Genomic DNA, 21,480 nt, shown 5'->3' on the forward strand with positions numbered 1-21,480 from the left:
TCGAAGGCCGACGATTTGAAGGTAAGAAAACGCCGCTTCTCCGGCGCAAACGATGCGGGAGCATTTTCTAAAAGTCACGCACCGCGATGCATAAATAGCGTAACGACTACCGCGATACTTTATCAACGATAATATCCCATTGTGACATAACGCGCATACATTTCAATGCATATTTGCATTTACAGCTGGCGATGAACAGTCATGATAAATAGATCTCTACGTTTGTTCCAGTTTCAAAGTACGAAAAGCACGTACAGATACTCTTTCATAAGAGAATAAAACGAGAATAAAATTAAGAGAGAGAAAGAGAGAGAGACTACTTTTCTTAACATCTAATCGCTCGAATATAACTGCTTGTTAGATAACGCTCGGTATGAAGCAATCGTAGCAAATTTCCACTTATCGCGATCGCGAACATCGCAGGAAACAACCGAGATGCGCCCCAGATTGAGATCGCGCGGAGGAAAGTGTCATCATAAAAGCGCGAAGGGAAAAAGTCAGTTTATCACTTCGCAGAAGAAACGGAGTATAGCCCGCGAATATTGCGCAGCGCGTACCGCGCGTAATGATGCAAAAAAACACATCTCTCGCAAAGGTTCGCGCGGCGCAATTGCGGCCGCGGTTGCACTTTTCGCGACGGAATCGTCGCACCGTTGCGGTGCCGTAATTTGGCACGACCTAAATGACGAAACTAAGTATAAACGTGCTAAGGCTAAAGTGACGCCCACGTGCGCGTCTCCAAAGTGGAGGAAAGTCAGGTTGACACGTTGGTTTTCCCCGTCGGTTAGTTTTCTCTCGTTCCATCTCTTTCTCATCTTCAACGTATTTTTAGAGGTGCAAACAGAAAAAAAAAGATAGACAGAGAATTGTGTCGATCCGACACGAAAGTGTCGGGGAGATTGCCTCTCGGCTTACATCGCAGACGTATTTGGGAATCTACGACGTCGTAGAAAGAAGCCACGCCGTCTCGTAAATCTAACTCACGTCAGGGTAGAAAAAAAAGGCTTCAAAAATCTGTTCTTTTTTTTCCCACGGCAATTTTATAGTGCGGAAATAATTGATATTAGTGAATAAAATTTAATAGATACCAAAAAAAAAAAAAAAATATATATACATATATTGATGTTATAATTATATGGCGTGTATTAAGCGCATATTATAAAAATTACGTATAGGTTTAATCTTTACCGAATAAGTTTAAAGCTGACCCCATCACCGACGGCAATTCATGTCTCACAACGCGTCTCGGTATTACGAGATTTAATTATGGTTATGCCGCATCCCATCTTTTGTATATTAGACGCATAAGGTTGTCACGGCCAATAACTTCTAGCGCATAAGCCGGAAGAGCGCTTACAACTACGTGCCGTCATATCACCGCGCGGAATTAATTTTCGCAACTCGCGAAAGACGTGCTGCGAGAGAGAGAAACCGGAAGAACGAGTCGTTCGAGACGAACCGTTTTACTGCTATACTCGGCGGACAACCCGAATCCGTAAGACGATAAACACGAGCGTACGCGGAAATAAAGCGCGAAGTTGACGACGAAATCATTGTTCCGTTCGCATAAACTACGCAGATAATCTTCTTAAACTCAAAGTTAAAAAAAAAGTCGTAAAATAATCTAGTATCAAATCTCATATTATACCGGCAGCGATATGACATAACGATAACATTTTATTTAAAACGTATCGATTACAATATCGAGGAACGTCGGGAAGAAATCGCATGTAGAAGTAAGAAAAAAATTTGCAATTTGTCGGAGTGCACCGAGGGCATTTTGCTCGGACATGGGAAAAAAAAAACCTGACGCTTTTCTCGCGCCTCGGTTTAGGAAATTAATTAAATTAGCGACGTCCGCGTGCGTGCAAAACGCAACGATGCACCTGCAAAGCGGCAGCGGTACAGCAAGTCTCTCGGGGATAGGGACCGCGGGTGTCATTGCCCCGTGCTGTGCCGTCTAGTATAGAAGGTACAGGAATAGCAAGGCTCGGTCCGGCTTAGACGCGTCGCACCGCTTCGTCGCCGCTGAATCCGCGCGCGAGAGCGCGAACTGCGAGCGCAGTTGCGCCGCCGGCTACAGTTGCGTGATACCGGCCGGCGAAAGTAAGACATTGATCACCCTTTATCGCACGATCCGGCGGGTAACGAGCCACCCTCGTGGAAAAATAAAATTCCTCTCCCCCGTCTCCTCCCCTCTAAAATGCGTTTCAAACGGAAAATTGGACCGTGGAGATAACGCGCGACGCGATACGTCACACCTGAGACGAATCTGTCGCATTTACTTTATAGAAAAATCACGATTAACTCGAAATAATATATTTGGACTGTCTTTTTTTTTCTTTTTTTTTTTTTTTTAAATTACATCGCGTTTTAGATATAATTCTAATCGAGAGGAATAAAAGACGTGACATGAATTGGGATTTAATTTTAATTGAAAGAACACATTCCAAGTGTCGCAAAGTAATACGGTTACTAATGTACGACGGTTATAAAAAAGAAAATGTGAAACTTCGGAACTCTGGTTAAAAAAAAAAAAGGAAAAAAAAGAAAAATGAACAATACAGTTCCGAGGCGTCACGCAAAGTGTGACAGATCGTCCCCCCGTGGTGCTTTAGAGTGCGAGAGTACGGTTGCTTTACCCCGCCGCCGAGGGCGATAAATCAATCACAGTTTACAACGGCTAACCCATCGAATAAGCATCGATTTTCGATGAAATATTATTCCCGTTAATATTCTATAGCCTCAAAGTGAAATCGCAGGAAGCAACGCGATTTACAATACGCGTCGCCATTGTTACGCCATCCATTCCGCAAAACGTTCATTACTGTCAAAATCGATACCGGTATTCAAGTCACCGAGATTAACTGTCGCTAAAATTATCGCGTATCAATTAACGCGAGACATTCCGCTCGTACCCAATTAAATTAATTAAGAAAGAGAAAATTACTTCAATAATCTACTTTCCCACCCACTTTTCTCGCCGTCGACGTTACGTAACGTTATTATGCGCGCGAATAGCCGTTTTAAGGCTTCGTGATAAATTCCAATTTCCGCGTATTTTGTTGCGGAATAGTCAGTTTTCACGGTGACTTGCGCCACCGACGTTCGCCGTCATGACGGCAATAACGCAACACAATGCGACGTGAAAATGGCTCTTTACCGTCGGACGATCTGTCCGAGGGCTACGAGGAACATGACAAGCGATACTTCACCGTTCTTCTCGCGGGACAATCGCGAGTGCATCGTCACCCCGGTTAAGGTCGAGATTAGATATCTGCGCTAACAATAAACGTCCTCCGCGAAGTCGCGCGCATCGCATTGCGCGAGCGAAGTTAAATTACTCCTCGCATTAAGCTCGCGCGGTGGGCAATTAACTTGCGCGGGATTCTCACAAACCGTTTCCGATACTTATTAAATAAAACATGTATAAAAAAAAAAGTTTCATAATCTTTGTTTCAATTTTCGTTACAATAAACAATGTCGTACCCTTTGCTTTACAAATGCATCTTCCGCCGCGCTTATTACACGCAGTGAAATAATAATTGCATCTAATTAAGGAATCCGCGGTTGCGCACCTGTCTCGTTCGCAGTTAGATATTAGCGTAAAAATGACCGGCATTACCAGCGTGTCCACCGTGCAGAACGCGACAATCGGTTCCGTCCGGGTAAGAAGTGCAGCGAGAAGAGAACGAGGAAGGCCCGGTAAACCGCACGGAAAGAAGCGGATAGGAACGATACAACTTTTATTATAAGCCACGACATGTCTTATTAAAACTGTACTATGGATACGGCCGAGCGATTGTAATCGTTGCATGACGGTAAACGTCAGCATTGACTAGGAGCTCTTCCTTTCCCGCCTAATATATATCTCGCGAGAAGCGAATAGATTGTTCGTCGATCGATAGATTAATTGATTGACGGAGCCGTCCGTGCATTATCATGCCCCGCAATTAAACTCATCGCCCGTGATGATGATTATATTGTAATATCCTCGCGTAATAGAATGTATATTGCTACGTCGTGCGGTATCTGAAGAAAATTTATAGAGGTTTCTGCGATTGAAATATGCCTATTGATTTTCTCTCGCGCGGAGTAGTCGGAGGCGGTGGAATGCACTTTGAGACACGCACGAAAGTGAATCCTAGAAGCGACGCTGCACGAGAGAAAGGACCGAGCGGTTTTGCTTTCGCTCGTCGCTCAGCTCGGCCCGACTGATTGCAATTGATGGTAGGATTAAGAGGCGCACAATGCGACTCGCCGTATTGAAAACCAATTGGAAACCTTCCCCTCGCCTGGTAACGCCACGACGATAAACCGTCCCTCGGTTGCACCTAAGCGCGCATTCGTTACGCTTATCCTAACGAGAATAGAGCGATATTAATATGCTTAACGCTTTCACGACTAATGGATTATACATTTCAACATTTCAGCATTTTGAATGGCGTTCACAATGCACGCGTGCCGAACGAATTAACGCACGTCGAAAATTTCACGCCTTTAGTTGAATTGCGAAAATATACCCGAGAGAATAGAGTACCCTGCCGCGAATCATGGACACGAGGCATTCTTTTAAATATATCGTAAGATAATATTTTTAAAAATTGCAAACGGATTTTTTAATATTTTTAATATTATCCCCTATCTAAAAAGTAAATGTAGACATTTTATTATCGCCCAAGTAACGCGACTGATAAAAATTATTAAATATAAAACAGTTGTTTTTTACTTTAATTTTAACGTAGAGGAAGCAAAATAATAATTAAATGATAATCGTATAAATACATATAATTAAAAGAAAAAAAGAAAAAAAAAAAGAAAAAGAAATTTCTCTTTAGTTTCATCTTCGCAGATAAAAAAAATCAAGGAGTTAATTACAACGTCATTTACAAAGACCCATTTCAATAAGGCTGTGATTAATATGCGGCATTCTACGACTTTGGCTAAGCTACTTAAGCATCTCTAGACAACCCGGAAACACCTTCCTTACAATCTTACAAGTTCCGACGACGCTTTAGCTTATCTGGCACTTGAAGGGCCTTTGATCGATCTTCCTCACGCGAAGCGTGGGTGCCCTAAGAGGGTACGCGTCTAAGAAACGTAATCTCATTTAAGAGGTTGTAGCCTCTCTGACCTCCTACCTAATCTTCCCGACGACATTACGAGCCTCCACGATGCAACGGCGCGATAAACGACCGCATATTCCGCGTTTCGAGGAAGAAAAAAAAAATAAAACCCTCCCACGACAATAGCGCCTATCCGGCGTATATCTCGCGGGCGGCACGGCGAGCCGTCGATCGTTTCGAAGTCTCCTTTGTTCCTCAATTGGCTTTTCGCCACTGTTTATTGCCGATTGAGAAACGCAAAAGAGTTTCTCCCCTTCTTCCCTTTCCCCCCCTTCGAGAAAGTACTAGAGCGCGAAAATGGCAGAGTGTAAACGCCTCGAAATGGGCCGTTTTATGGATCGGGTATTAGCCGGCGACATCGTCGGGCACTTCTATTTATAGGGTAACTTACTACGCGCATTTCCTCCAAACAAGGCTCGCGCAATTCGCGCCTTTAACTAGCTGGCGCGCATTAAGAATGATAAATGAACCGCGCGCAAATTAACACATGTACATTCCATGAGACAGAAGTGATCATTTTCTGAAAGAATTTTTTCTTTTTCTTTTTTAATCTTTTTCGACTGAGAGATATAAATTTAAAAATTAAAATAAATTTTTATTTTCTTAAAAAGTGAATGAAATACAATTTCGCGGACCGTCAGTTTCTTTCGCCGTTGAAACGTATAAATTCTCTCTTCATTTTTCTACTTCGTGTCTCACGATTGGAGTATTTTATTCGACAAGTACGTCCGCAGATAATCTTAGATTGGATCGAACGATCGTACGAGATAGAGCCTGCCAAGTCCTAAGGGCACAAACCACCTCGCTACGTCGTCCCTCTCCTCCTACTCAGAACGCGGCGATCGAGACCGATATTATAGTGATCTGCGCTACCGAGCGCTGAAGGATCTATCGATCGGCGCGATCTACGAGATCCGGCGCGGCTGCTGATTCACGGTACTGTATTCCGCGGATACGGGCCCGCGCGCGAAAAGAGAGAAAAGGGGTGGTAGCCAACGATAGGATAACCATAGCCCTTGCCAGCCGCGAACATCCGAGTGACATGCTCCTCCGCGAAGTCTAAGATCGCACCATCCCACCGTATGGTAGCTAGCTCTCCTGCTAGCTACCGTAATCACTGTGCTCACCGTTTTCCTTTGTCCGTTACAAAACAGCCTTGTAGTTTTTCGCGTATAAATAATTTTCACGAGCGTCAAAAATCGGAAGAGTAACTCTCTTTCAAATCGCGCATTAAAAAAAAAAAAAAAAAAAAAAAACAAATTGCTGTTATAATGCCAACAACACTGTAATACATCGGCTAATCTCGCGATCGTTTTTATTTAAACGTAGGTTTACATTTTACCGGGCGGGTAAATATTCTTACACCTGTAATTCTCGACAGCGGAGAATGTTAGGAGATACACCGGAAGATGAATTTTACTAAAAGAATACGCATCGACTCTAGGCGATCCACTTATGAGAATAAAATAGGAACTCGCAGAAAGGCGCGAGTGAGTTCGCAAATCGAAAGAAGCGAGATCATTCCTATGCATGCGATGTAACGATCGATCACCCATCACCAGCAGCGCGATCACCAGAACCAGATTGCGCGATCCTATACTCGCTCGCCTGCCGCACCGACGTTCTTTACATCATTTTAAATTCATGCGTGGCACCTACTATGCGTTGTATACACGTGCTCGATACACGAGAACCTATTTCGGGATTTAGTTGTCAAATCACGCTGTGATAAAATTATTAAAACAGCGCACGTCTTCCGCGAGGTTTCGCCGAAGTGATTATATTATAATTGGATTATTGAATTATTACGATTAAATAGCCGCAACTAAAATAAATTCCGAGGGACGGTAAATTTCCGCGTAAATCACTGCGATCCTAGGCGATATCTATCTCTGACTAGGATATACGTTCCCGTAAAGAAAGATTATGCAATTTCGATAGATTGAACCGGTCGTCCGCGTTGCTTATTCGTCATAACGCCAGATCGCCTGAAACGTTATTTACCATTGTACGACTATAAATAGTGGCAAACATCCCTCCACCTTCTTACGATTATCCTAATAGAAGATGCAGATGCAGGCAATCGCTGCGATCGCCAATCGTGGGCGTGGCTGATAAAATTTCATTACTCTACGATACGTAACATAAGAGCAGGTTTCGTGTCCGTGTTGAATATCTACGACTGGAATTTCTCGTAACGTGCGATTCGTCGGCAACATTAATAACGGTAACGACGCCGTAATCAGAACCCGTTTGCTAAAAGTAAAAAGCGCAGGTAGTAGACGAGATTGAGAACGGGCCGCCTCGACACAGGATGGGACAGACATTGGAAGAATCCAAAAAAAAAGAAAAAAAGAATCCTTTTTTTTTTTTTTTTATTAATTGCCGTAAGTGAGAAAATATTTATACAAATAAAGCGCATGAATTTAAGAGTCGGAAGAACCCGCAAAAAATTATAATTAAATATGCAAAAAGAAAACTTTGCGTGCGCCTTCGACATATTTTTACGCAAGTCATCCCCTTTTCGGTTCGCACCGCGAATTACAACGCGTCCTGTATGTCGGGATCTCGTCGCAATGTTTTAATGCCCGGCGGGACGGACGGGATAAATCGCTGATGAGACAGCGGCGGCGAATTGTTCGGTATCGTTTGCCGTACGCGAGGCGAGGTTTCAGTAACACGCTGCCCCACGCTGCTGCCCCCGACGCGCCATGGGTGCAAATCGTTGCCCGACACCCCGTACAAGGAGCCGAATGAGATGAGAGAGAAGATTATACGGTATGAACCAGCAGGCAGGGGCATCCTGTCCATCAAGGACGCCTTCTATCTCGCTGGCTCCTCCTCGTACCTCCTTGCCCTCTTCCAGTCCCTTCGCCACCCTCCCTCCCCCTTCCCCCAGCCTCCCCCCTCGTGTGATCATCTGCCTTCTTCGCTCTTCTCTCTTCTGGTCCCTCCCTTCGTCATCCTCTTCGCTGCGCAGACACGTCGCAGCAACCTACTACCTCGTATTACTCAAAGATTATTTCTCTCTCGGCACGCTCCCTTCCTTCATCCGCGCGGTGCAGATAAACCGGGACGATATTTTCTATGGTCAGGCTATACCGCGTGCGTGCATCTTTTCTAACTAGAGCGTAACCGGGCCCTATTATCTCTAAGAGCTGAGAAAGTGCCTGTCGCATTGTGTAAAAGAGATTCGTTCTTATTTCATCGAGATGAAAATAAATTCTTTTCTAATCAATTTGTTTTTTTTTCTCTTTTTTTATTAAAAAAAATTTTTTTTTTCTTTTTTACTTTTTTAAATTGTAACTTAACAGGATATTTATCCTGTATTATTAATATGAAGCGTTTTTAATTTTTATTTGCAGTAACAGAGATTTATTTATTGATGTCTATATTAGAGACGCGAAGAGAAAGAGACCTGTGCTAAGCTATGTTATTGACGTGCAATTTTTCGTATACTGTCATTTTACTACTTTGTACTTTGGCACTTTGCACAGCGGTAATCGACCGTGTGAGAAATAACGTACATCACGTAGGATAATTCCATTATTTGTCGTGTTTAATGGTAAATGATAGGGCGTGCAAACCCGCGTCTTTTACTTTTGTTCCCTCGGTCTATCATTTTCAGCAGAAATACTGCAGACGCAGTGTATCGATTATGGATTCGATCCGGTATCAATGTTCATATTACGCTGGTATAGGAAGAAGGCGCCGCATCGCGGGAAATAGTTATTCGCGAGCAACGCATAAAACGTTATTTGCAGAACAATAACGCGAAAACGTGCGCGATTTAATTTCGCAAAAAGACTGGATTTAATTTTTTTTTTTCTGTTTTTTTTTTTTTAATATTGAAATATCGAGTATCAGATTTAATTAGGGATCTAAAAATTGATGGTTCCATATTACTTTTTGGGAGGGAAGATCTATTACTTATTTGCTTACGGCTCCGGTCCCCGGTTAAACAATCAAAACATCTGGCCTTCTGCAGGCCTTTTACTGGCACTAAGAAAACCATCGCGATCGTTTGGTTATAACGCAACGTCGTGCGCCGCACGTCGCTCGCCGTAATGTTCATTTTGATGTCTTTCGTCTGCCATCTTGGCAGTAAGAGACGTATTTATAGAACGCCGGGCGCACGGGGATTCCGTATTCCGTCGACGGTGATTGTCAACGATGCTCTCTCAAGTCACGATACTTGAAATTCAGTCTTAGACATTCCAATCCGCGCGCGGACTGACTGAATCATCCCCGGGAATATTTTTCGCGAATATTTCTTTGTACATTATTGCAACGACAAGGGCCGGTATTTTCAAAAACATTTTCATCGACAAATATTCGAGCGGGAAAAATAATTCTTAATATTTTCAACGATAATAAACGACTTGATAATCGAAAGATTCGTCTCACTTCCTCTATTAATATATTTCCCATTCCCGAATAAATCACATTTATCGCAGCGCGTAAAAGGCTAAACGACAGATTTATTACCGTTTCCCTAGCGGAGTAGAATCACTTAAAAAGTGAAAGAGACACCTCGGAGTACCTGCAGTTCCAAGAAAAGAAAGCAACCGAGAGTCCTTTTTTTCCTTTTCTTTTTTTTTTAATGTCTAGTTTAATCAACTCTTTTGTGCTTTCACGATTCATCGAAGGTGGCGAGTAGGAGAAAGGTGGTGCAAAACAAACTTCTCGTTTTACATTCATTGCGCGCGGCTCGTTTTTGTAGATAGCGCAGGGCGGCATGCGGACGGAGAATCGTTTAACTTCTATTACTATTCCAAGTGCGCTGCTGGGGGGAATTGGCGAGACGCACGTTCGCGGATGCGCTCGTATCTACCGCGACCGTATTGAAAGATACAGGTAAAGTAGAAAAACGGAGGGGAAAAAAACGCATAGCCTGCTCGCGGAGACCGGCAGCTCGGCTCGATAACGTCAAATACGTGCCCGATAAACCGGGAAAATTCACGGCGCAATTAGCCTGAGCAGGAGTCGCGATTTAACGTCCATTCGCATCGTTATTATTTATACGTTACTGCTTTAATTTTCGTATTCAGGTGTCCGATCATTCAATCGATCGTTCCGATAATTCTAGCCCGAAGCATACGCGAACGACGTTGCTCCCCCGATAAAAAGCCATGTGATAAAAGCGCGAATATGAAGCGTTTGCTTGCTTAAAAAATTGGTGTGACGCGTAAATTAGTTGTAAATTGTTACCGCTTAAAACCGACGTTGATTAGTTCTCTCTCGCTTCGCTTGCTTCACGCCAAGCGAGAGTTAACGTCGCCTGCCAAGTCGGTGATTTTGAGACTCGGTTTAATTTTAATATTTAATTAATGTGTCCAGGCAAAGACAATCTTCGCGATTTTCGAGATCGAGGACGACCTGGGGGAAGTACCGTCTTTGTCTGGACACACTAATTAAATATTACAATTAAATCGAACGTGAGTAACGAATAGATAGGAATAGATAAGCGCGGGGGGTGGTGGGGTGAGACGGGGGGGACAGAGTGAGAGCGAGCGCGAGCCTACGTGCCGCGCGCTAGGTATTTCCCCACCACTCCCACTCTCACTCTGTCCTTCTCCAGCGGTCGCGCAACACACACGTACGTACGCGCTACGCAGACCGCGTGCTCTCGTGCCGAAATTAATACGTATTTCCGTTCGACGAATACTTCGCGATACGAGATCTTCTCCTCTCCGTTCTCCGCGTGAGGAGAGCACGTGCGATTACGTCTCCTTTCGTTAAAGTACGCACTACGCAGCGACCGCGTGTTCGCGCCGTGTCGGTCGTTCCGGGAGTCTCTTGGGTTGCCCCAACGGAGCAACCCAAGGGTAAGTAGTATTAATTTTCCTACCGAATCACATTCCGAATTACATTCCGAATCTACAATATAATTTTGTCATTTTTCTGTTACAGATCAAGAGGAACTCCGCTGCAATGCAGTAAAAAAAAGTGCCGTGCGCCGATATCAGTCATCATACGAACCGCAGCCGGTTCGTCGGTCGTTTCGGGAGTGCCGCTAGTGTACGGGCGTTTTTTTTACGATTATTTTTTTACGGGGGTGCGTACGCGAGTTACTTGTGCGCGGAAGGATGGCTCGTCACGTCCCATCTGAGAGGATGAGCAGGCCCACCAGGAGGCATCATGCATCGGCGGAGCAACTTTTAGGTAAGCATTAATTTCTCAAATAAAATCTTTATTAAAAGATTTCCTCTACTTTTTTTTTATTAATTTTTTAAACCGATATACATGTCTACATTAATATATTTCTTTTTATGTTACAGCCACCGGCAGAAATCTACAACTCCGCTGACGCTCATGCAGATCGGTAAGCCAGTAACTTGTTTTCAGGATTTTCTTTTTCAGGTGTCGAAAAATATCGCGCGCAAGTGATCAATAATTTTCGCGAATGTAGAATCACGGTCGCGTTCGCGAGTGACTTGTGCGCGGAAGGAGGACTCGTCACGACGTCCGAACTGAGAGGAGGAGCAGGCTCAGGATGGGCATCCTGCATCGGCGGAGCAACTTATAGGTAAATATCAATTCTTTAAATTCAAAAAAAAATTTTTCTTTTTTTTTTTTGTTAAATTTAATTCATAGCTAGCATGTCTACATTAATTTTTTCTTCTTTATGTTACAGTCACCGGCAGAATTCTTCAACTCCGCTGAAGTTCATGCAGATCGGTGAGTCGAATAATTTTTTTATTTCGTAGTTTATAATTAGGGTCCCTTAAAAAATAACGCACACATGGTTTCTTCTACTATAAATAAAAACCCTTATTTAACGTCTTGGATATCGATTTGCAGTCAATTGAGATTATGCAAATTGCGATAGTTTATTCTTTTTTTTTTTTTTTTAATTTTTAAATACGAAAAAAAAAAAAATACTAAGTTTGGGACGACGAAGCGAACATGAAACTGGAATAGAGAACGGCGCGACGATTGAAAGCACATCGAAGAACATGAACGTTAATTACCGTCATCGTTCACAGTCCGTTGCGCGATCGCGAACGCAGTCGATCGCGGTGTCGGGCACAAATAACGGCGACGATAAACGCCGGCCGTTTGTCTCGGCGACGTAATCCCAGCAATGAGGAAGCAAATAAAGCGGAAGGGGGGGGAGGAGGGGGGTAACGGACGGAGGGTTGACCGGCGGCGTGAGGTAAACGGAGGCAATCGCTTGTGAAACGATGACTAGTTTCGCGATTGGTTCTGCCTGAATTGTACCGCTTATTTAAACGCTCGCGAGCTGGACCTATGTGCTTCATGGCCGCAATCATAACGATTAGACTACTGTCCGCGTGGCGCAACGTAGCAATCAATTCTTACGCGCTGAACTTTGCCTGTCATATTCTGCCGCATGACTGCTAAAATACTATTTCATTATATAGTCATTATATTACGTAAGGTAACTAAACATGAATGAACGGTAATTGGCGATAAGCGGTCTCGAGCACCAAAAAGACGTCTTCCGATTCATTATTTATTTATTATAAAAGAGACTGAAAAGAAGATTCCGAGCCTGACGAAAGAAGGTAAACTGAAAAAGCAGCAAATTGCTGCCGATGCATATACCGTGCCGGCCGGATTGCCGATGACTGATTTCTCCCCGTTCTCTCATCCCTTGCCTCTGTCGTCTAAGATTACGTACGCTAGCCTGTCGTCGCAGAAAACGCTTTATCTGTCCTTCGGTGTACAATAATAATTTTACCCGGACTAAATCGCGCTCTTATTTTCGCGAACGAAAAGGAGCCCGTGATAATAACGCCGGCCGTAACAACAGAATCGTTCATTAGAGCATCTAATAAATATATATCTCTAGTCTCAATTTGCTTTCGTAACACCTTGCGCTCGTCGCGAACACCTCGACGACAGCCGCGGGAGCTAATAAAAGTCAGAGAGTCGCTAATTTACGCGGTCGTTTCTGCGCGAGCTAATTCGTCGCGGCGGCGGCGGCAAAAGTCGGCGCTCGAAACGCAACGATTACGCAATTGCAATCAGCAACGAGGAAGCAATGTAGATGTGTTGCATCAATATACGCCGCCAGTCATCGTAAAAGTACGCGTAAAGGTAAACGGCTCGGCGAGTGCTGTTGAAAAGAGGGAAGAATTAAAAAAAAAAGAAAAGAAAAGAAAGGGACGACCGAAAGAGAGACGAAAGGCGTTTTTTACGATCCACGGTTTCAGCCGTGAGGCTTCGCCGCGATTATCAGCGAGCCGCTCATCTTTCTTAATTTATCAGCGACAGGTGACGGCCCGCAGGCATTCGTTACGATACCGGTCCGTGATACAAAGATGATTTTCGCGGACGGGCTACAACGTGAAATGTGAAAGGGATATGTCGGTCACGTGAACACGTTTCATTCAGAGTCTTTCCGGTATCGTTGCTCCGTAAAGCGGCCGCGATAAGATTGCCATGCGAATTTATGCGGCATTAACGGTAGCGTGAAAGCAACAAAGATGCCATCGCATTCTGCGCCGCTTATTAAATAAGAGGGGCCCCGGCGTTGCCACACAAAATGACAATCACGAAATGACATTTGCGAAATAAATGTTAATTAGCCTTTACCGTTGAGAAATGTCGTCCGTCCGATTGTCTGGTTCCTTATTGATTAACCTGCCATTAAAAACGACTTTAATAATTAATTTTTGCCGAAAAGGACTTTTCGTTATTCGAGTAAACGTCTTGTAATTTATCGTTAAGCCTAATAAATCGACGTCTGAAATTTAAGTTAAAGTCGTACCGATAAACGGATTACGAAAACGGGTTACGTTTGCGAGAAACTTGCGATGAGTAATTACAAGCGATTGCAGCAAGATATTTGGCGCCGAACAATTGTAACGGAGATAATCGCTCTCGCTTTCGGTCGGAAGTCGTTCTCGCAAGCCGAGATAACAGGGTTACATCGGTCGCTTGCAAGAGCTGGTCTTAATAATTTCCGAAGAAATCTCCACGCCTTTCTCTTGTCTCCATTTAAGTCGCAGAGCGATGAAGTGGAGCAGGAAGTGCCCTCGCGAAGCCTGAGAACCGTTTACTCGGCAGTTTCCTGCACCGCAACCGCCTACAATTTTCTGTCCGTTGCTAAAATCGTGTCTAGTGCGTCTAAATTGTCGGCCCGTTCCTTATTGCTTTCGCCCGCAAAATAATCGATCCCACCTCGAAAAATTACCGATCGCCCCATACTTCTGTCGCTTCCCTTTACCACTCGACGCATTTCCACGTAAGATTGACCGCTAAATATTAAAGTTTCCAAATTTCCAAATTTATTACAATAACTATTTTCGTTTTTGCGGAATATATCCAAATTTATTAACGAATCTATTTCCATTATTAGCCAATAAAACGGTCAATGCTCCACGAATTTAAAGACACGCGTAGCGTTTCTGTTATAAAAAAAAAAAAAAAAAAAATTGCGTGATCAATTTTCATTCAACATCGTGCCTACACGACTCCGATTGTGCAAATGATGATCGTGACAATCCGGTGTCACGTGCAAAGAAAAAAGAAACTAGATTCCCGCTCGTGTTACACAATATGCGTGTGCGTCAAATCACGTGGGAACGCGTGAGGTAGGCGAGTGCATTGCGTGTCTCTCCTGCATCGCAAAGAAGATACGGTAACCCGTATTTACCGATCGTATCTGACTTGGCCAATCACTATGAGATACCAGATATTATCTGTAAAATTGGTTATATGAAAATTTCGTACTATGCAAAGCCGATTATTAGTTTCACTAACATCGATTAATCTTTTCGTTTTCCTCCGTCCTCCTCTTCGAGTAAAAACTAAACACAGGTAGAAGAACGAGACTTTAAAGACACCTCCGCGCGCTTACAATTTAATTTTCGACTCCGCAAAGTAAACTCTCTACTTCCACGTTCTCCAACAAATTTTCTAAGTCTCCCAGTTTTCGCAAAGCGCGTCCCAACGTCGCGAACGATTCGAGCGAAGAAAGGAACCGTAGTATTCACTCTTTCTTTTTTTTTTTTTCTTTCTCTTTTTTTTCTTACTACGACAGAGAGTGGCTTGCACGGAAGACCACACGAGTTAAAGTTTTTCACTTGGTCGACGATCGAAGTGGACTTTCAGGTTCTTTGGGATCGAACGAGGAGAAAAGACATCGACCTCGTAACAGAGACGCGCTCAAGGTTCCGACGGGGCATAATCTTCTTACGCTACCTTTATCACGATGACGTGCCCAGCCGATGGGACCACGCCGGGGCTCTCCGGGCTGCTCGCTTTCTCCAATTTGTCATTCGCACGGTGGTGGCGGCGGCCGGTGACGCCGGGGCGATATTGCGATATTAATTAATCTTACGCACATGCGCGCCCTCCATCCTCGCGGCATCGGACGCATCGGCGACCGCGAGGGGAAGAGCCCACACGTGCATACGCCGCGCCACTGCTCACGTTTCACCATGTGAGATAACATCCCGCGAGCAGGTGGAAAGTTCCATATAACACAATCGCGTTACGGCCGCGTCCAGCGCGAGGCCCCGTGCCGTAAATCACGCGGAAATGAAAAGCAACGCTCCGCGAAACGCCGCTCTAACTGTGAAACTATTACAGATTTTTCCGCGGCGTGAAGGCTTAACCGTGGATACGCCGTGCACGTGAAATCGTTTCTAGAATTAACCTCCCGAAGCGAGCGTAAATCAGATTTAAAACGACGCTCGGACCGAACGAGAGGAAACAAAACTCTTTAGCCTCCGCGCCTCCTTATGCATGTAATTCAACGACGTTAATGAGCTACGCGTACATTTATCATCAATTACTCACGTAATTATGCGAGGCCCGAGAGAAGGGGGATAGGAATGCAAAAAGTGGGATGCTCCGCTGGCGAAGATGCCGCCGGGACGAAATAAATTAAACGCGATCGTTTCGAATCGATTTGTCAACGGAGTCGATAAAATTAGAAGCGATCAATTAAGAGCGACGATTTTCTTAATAAATGGCAATTATCTTCCGTTTCGCGGATTCTTGTCGTAATCGCGACGTCATAATGGGACGTTTTCGAGGTCGGTCGTGACGGTCGGGGCACGGTGCGCTTTAAAGAGTTTAAAGTATGTATCGCGCGGCCATTCTCGGCGATGCACGTGCATCGGGAGGTTCGCGCGTGTACGCTATGCGCCGACATCACCGTCGGGCCGAGATAAGATCGGGGACAGGTGGAAAGTCCACGGCTCCCACGCGACCCCCGTGTGTTTGACCATGTTTAAAGCAGCTCGGACCCGGAGAGATTCAACTCGGCTCTCGGAGGATTAGAATTAGGGATCGTTACACACGCGAGGATATCGGTGACGGCAACGGTAAAGGGGAACGTGGGAATAACTTCCTATATCTTACGAACTTGATCTTCAAACGCACGCGGCTGCTAATAGCGTATTAGAAAAGAACTTATCGCGTACGTCTCCTTCGAACGCCTCTCATTATTTAAATAAAATTAAGTAGATATATTTGCAATTACTCGTGCACGGATTTTAACGTCTCTTTATGGATTCTATTTGCGATTACCTACCTAATATTAAATTTTTCTTCTTCTTTTTGTTTATTTAGCTATTTATTTTTTTTTTTTTTTAATTAAATTTTATTTCTCTTACTGTTACTCCGCCGTTATCCGAGGCCCGTTTTTCCGTCTTTTCTTGTTCCCTCGTGGAACACTCGCGTAACATTCACCCGCGAAAATACGGTTATACAATCGCAATATGCGATCACGTGCGCACTAATTACCTGAATACCTCACTCCAATACCGTATTATGCGATGCAATTACGCGATAAAGAAAAAAAAAAAAAAGAAAAAGCCCGAGTTAATGATTAATTAGAACATGACGGCGCGTTTAAAAGTACACAATCGACGATTCCTATTATATGCGCGGGATTGAATGCATTACGAATGCATTAGCGCGGAGAAAATAGCATCGCGGAGATCATTAACAGTCAACGTATCGCGAACTTTCGGTCGCTCCGACACGTTTACGAACCGTTAGTCGCGGAAGTTAATTAATTATGTAGGCTAATACTCACGAATAACCGCGCTAGCATCCCTTAGCCGCTTGCCACGACCGCGTCGCGAGAGGTAATGCGACGACAGACGGAGTTGCCTGCCGGCTCCTCCACCGTACAAATGATAGCGCGGCGACCTTGTGTAAACATAACAACGTGCGCCACGCAAAAACAACGTATACGCCACGCGCCAGCCGGCTCCTCCACGTGTGAAATATATTCGACGTATCAGAATAAATGATATTTTAAATCTATTCTCTCCGCGTATCAAATTACCTTCGCCCGAACGGCTTATTATCGCACGTTGAATACGTCGTTTTAAATCACGCGCAGAAAACAAATTTTTTTTTTTTTTATCTTTTTAACCCTTCGATAAACTATTATTATTAGCAATATTAAGAAAATTAAAAAAATAAAAATTGTGCGCCGTTCTTCCGCTCGTCGGACCGTCGATAGATCAACGCAGGTTCATTTCGCAGCTGCCGCGAGGGATCGGACCCGGCTCTTTCGCGGTACCTGGTCCCTTACCTTCTTCTGGCAGCTTCATTGACAATTTCGGTCGCGTCGTAAAACGAGGAGCAACAAAATCGCGGAGCGCCTTGCGCTTTCTTGCCTGCGTTACGGTACAACGGGAAGCAGCGACGCGCCGTCTGATATCGTCGCGTGCGGGAACGGCGGGATCCGGGGGAGGCCCGCTCTCGTCAGCGTGCTAAGATAGGCGGGGGAGAGAAGTCATACGAATGAATGGCGAAGTATCGGCGTACGAAAAATATACCCACCGAGAGTATACGCCTTCGCCATCCTCCTTTCTCCCTTCTGCCTACTCCTTTTTATTCCTACGCTCCTTCCACGGCCCACTTGGCCGACAGGACTACGCACCGCGTGTGTCCGCGCGCGCCCGTATAAATAAACGGTCCATACATTATTTATAAATCGCTTATGCACCAACGGCAAGGTCAGATAAGATCTGAGACCTGCCCGTGAGAGGGATACGCCCGGTGGTACATACGTACACGCCGGGCTCTTACAATCTGCGCGGAGTGACCTATCGTCAAGTCGGGTCTCCCCCGGGTTCGCGACGATGGACGAGGAAGCCTTAGGAACGAGGTCGAAGACACGCGGTGGAATCGGCGCACGGAGAGAGGTCGAACATCGTATGGTACGCGATACCGCGAAACGCTCCGAACGCGAGATCGTAATAGATAAACCGCGAGGAATGCGAGCGGTAGAAGAAAATTAGGTAACCGTGAAAAAAGTAAAAAAGAAAAAAAAAAGTTTAGAACGGATAGCTATCGCGACGATAGATTCAGATTTTTCAGAGAACTTTCGGTAAAGATACAGCGATGAGCTGCCGTCTTAGATGTCGCGTTTAAGACGCTGCATGCGCAAAATATCGTGACTACGAAGGAGCGAGAGAGAGAAAGAAAGAGAGAGAGAGAACGAGGCACCGAGAGAACAAGATCTGGCAGTATGTTATGCCGACTCGATTGCAGATAATCATCCGCGCGCCGCACCGCATCGAACTTGATCGACTTATAAATCGGTACTCGCGTACACAACGCATGCATACAGTTGCGGCAACTCCCACCTGATGAGATGAGTTATCCAATCGCGCTAGGCATAAACATGCGATTATACGAGGCAGCCCGCGGCTGTTACATCAATTGTAAAGAAACGCAAGAAATTATCCCGACTGCAAAGACCGTTCATTAAATATAACGCAAGCTAAGGACAATACGTTTAAGATCTGGACTAATTAGCATCAAATAAACTAATTATCGAGACTTATAACGCAGTATCGTAACTAAATTGCTGAATTTTGCGGCGAATAAAAAAAAACTGACAAAAAAAACTGACAAACTAGATCAGAGATAATCGAGCTACCAAATGTGAAAATAAAGTTTTATCTGCCGAAACGAGGCGCGGGACGACAGCCGGTCTAATGACCGCACGGTCGTAACGATCGCAAATTATCCGTCCGATTTCAACGGGCCCTACTCTCAGATCGGTAAGCAATATCTCATAGAGCAGCCCGACTTGTGTTTAGCCTATCACGAAGTGGATGTCCTTGCCGTGGCCGTGAGGCTAATTGCACGAGGTGGTCAGCACGAGGACGAACGCTGAGAGAGGATAAATAGTTGATAGCGGTGGTGGCTGTGGTGGTGACGACGACGCGAAAGAGAAGACAAAATATCACGCTGATCCCGAAGAGGATGTCGCCCGAAGAGCGGCAAACAGCTCTCCGGCCGTTTCATTTTCTTCACGGCCCCACCATCCATCATCTCAGCTTCCCTCCTCTCTAAAGGACGCCTTAGCGCGCGATCCTGAACGCGAGACGTTCGTTTATAAGCCTCGTCGAAAAGATGGATGACGAAGAGTATTAAGTTTTTGTCTCTTCTAATGCTTTTTCTATACGTTGCGCAACGCATATCACCGCGGCGCGAGAACAACACGAGCGGAAGCTGCGACGCGGCCGCTCTCGCGCGTACGCGTGAAAAAAAGAGAGAGAGAAAAAGAAACAAAAAAAAAAAAAAAAAAGAAAGGAACTTTTCTAGTCGGGTATTATGTTCTCGAGAGTATTATTATTAGACCTACGTGAAATTCATCGCGCGTTATGCCGCAATGATGAAAACGCAACGATAATTAGTAAAATATTAAACGTATACGAAATAAAGATTGCCCGTTCTGGTGTTTCAGCGGTTGGCGCGTTGGTAGCTTTCGATTTGCACGCAGATAAAATATTATATGAAGGCTGTTCGCGGCGTAAAAATTATTTCAATTACACGCTGATTATATCACAGATGAGACAACGAATCGAAACCGTGATTTTTATCGTCGAACAAATTGCGGGAAAGTGCGGCACACTTTTCAAAATGAACCGCTCGGAAGATCACCGCGCGCAATCGTCGTGACATCGACGGCGAGACAACGCGGAGGTAGAAAGTTAGAAGTTAATTTGATGTCACTGGCGTCCACAAAGACGCGCGCACTTCGGAAAAAAAAAAAAAAAAAGAGTTCTCCTCTACGGCCGCCGCTTTCTCGTTTCCTCTCGCGGCGCGAACGCGCCCGGATATCTTTTCTAATCTCCGATGGCGATCCGTCCGCGGAAAAACGATCGAGTATCGGCCCCGAGTATGGGGCCTGTAATTTGAGAGAAGGATATCCCGGGTCGGGGCTGGGAATCATAGACGAGGTTTCTCGGGTGGAGCAAGAAGAAACTCATCACTCCGGGCAAAAGCGACGGTCAGGCGAGTATCCCCCTGCCACATTGCCGATACTCTCCAAAGACGTAAGTACGCGGAAATCGCGCGCTACCGAGAACGAGAATTTCTCGTTAAGAGAAACTCCGTAAATGTAAAGTCCGACCGGCGCGCCGTGGATCGCTCATTCAACCAGACGCACAGATTTTCTCGGAACTTTCGTGATTTCGCGGAGAAACAACGCGCGCCGGTCGTTTCCTTGATTTCAAACTCACGGCAGAAAGATGACGGAGAGAAAAGAAAAGAAAAAAAAATACCTCGAATATTAGACGAACATAAAGACTCACGATATTCCAATTGGCGGACAATTAATCGCGGGGTATATTTAAAATTCAGCGTTTAACTGAAGCTGTAAATACGTCGGAGTTATCGGCTAGATATATATTTTTAGACTTTCGTCATAAGAATTATTATGTCGCGCCGCAAAAAAAAAAAAAAAAAAAAAAAAAAGATACAACGATAGTATTCAGTGCGTATGCGATAAACGTGCAGAAATAAATGTATAAATCACTCGAACGTCTAATGGCGAAAAGTATTCAGAAATTGTGCCGGTGTTGTCTTAACAAAAACTTGACGGATAGGTTTCATAATTGTATCTCTCATATTTCTTGGACATTTGGTTTGGATGCGGCCGATAAAATTGGATTCGATTCATCAACCTCCGGTTAAATGGTCTACGAGCGAATATGGGTGGCTTTCAGGCGAGATAACGCTCGAACGGAGCTCAATAAGAGCGGCGAAGGCTTTATCGCTCATTGAAATTAATGATACCCGACGTAGTCTCGTCGACGATAGTGGCGTATTTTTCTCGCGTCCTGACAGGTGATTACGCCGGTGAGATCTCCGAGTAATTGTTTACAACGCTCTTATTAAATATACACGGTGGCGCAGAAACAGCCTCCCAATTATAAATATAGATTTAGCGCAGATTACGAAAGAAGAAGATTGCGAACGGAGCTTAAAGAAAGGATGCCGGCTATTTTCTTTTTTTTTTTTCTCTTTCTAAAGCGAGATATGTCTTTCGTTCGCTTGTCAATTTATCTGGCGCTCGATAAATGCCAGCCGAGTTTCAAAAGGCGAGCTTCTTTAATTC

The 21,480-nt window shown here is 44.6% G+C and overlaps 1 protein-coding gene across 3 annotated transcripts in view; it reads right to left on the reverse strand.

Moving 5' to 3' along the window:
* The window catches only part of Osp (myosin phosphatase Rho interacting protein outspread), a 156,512-nt gene that overhangs the window by 126,705 nt on the left and 8,327 nt on the right, over window positions 1-21,480 (reverse strand). The window lies entirely within an intron of this gene.

The sequence above is a fragment of the Cardiocondyla obscurior genome, linkage group LG07, assembly GCF_019399895.1.
Source record: "Cardiocondyla obscurior isolate alpha-2009 linkage group LG07, Cobs3.1, whole genome shotgun sequence".
Lineage (NCBI taxonomy): Eukaryota > Metazoa > Arthropoda > Insecta > Hymenoptera > Formicidae > Cardiocondyla > Cardiocondyla obscurior.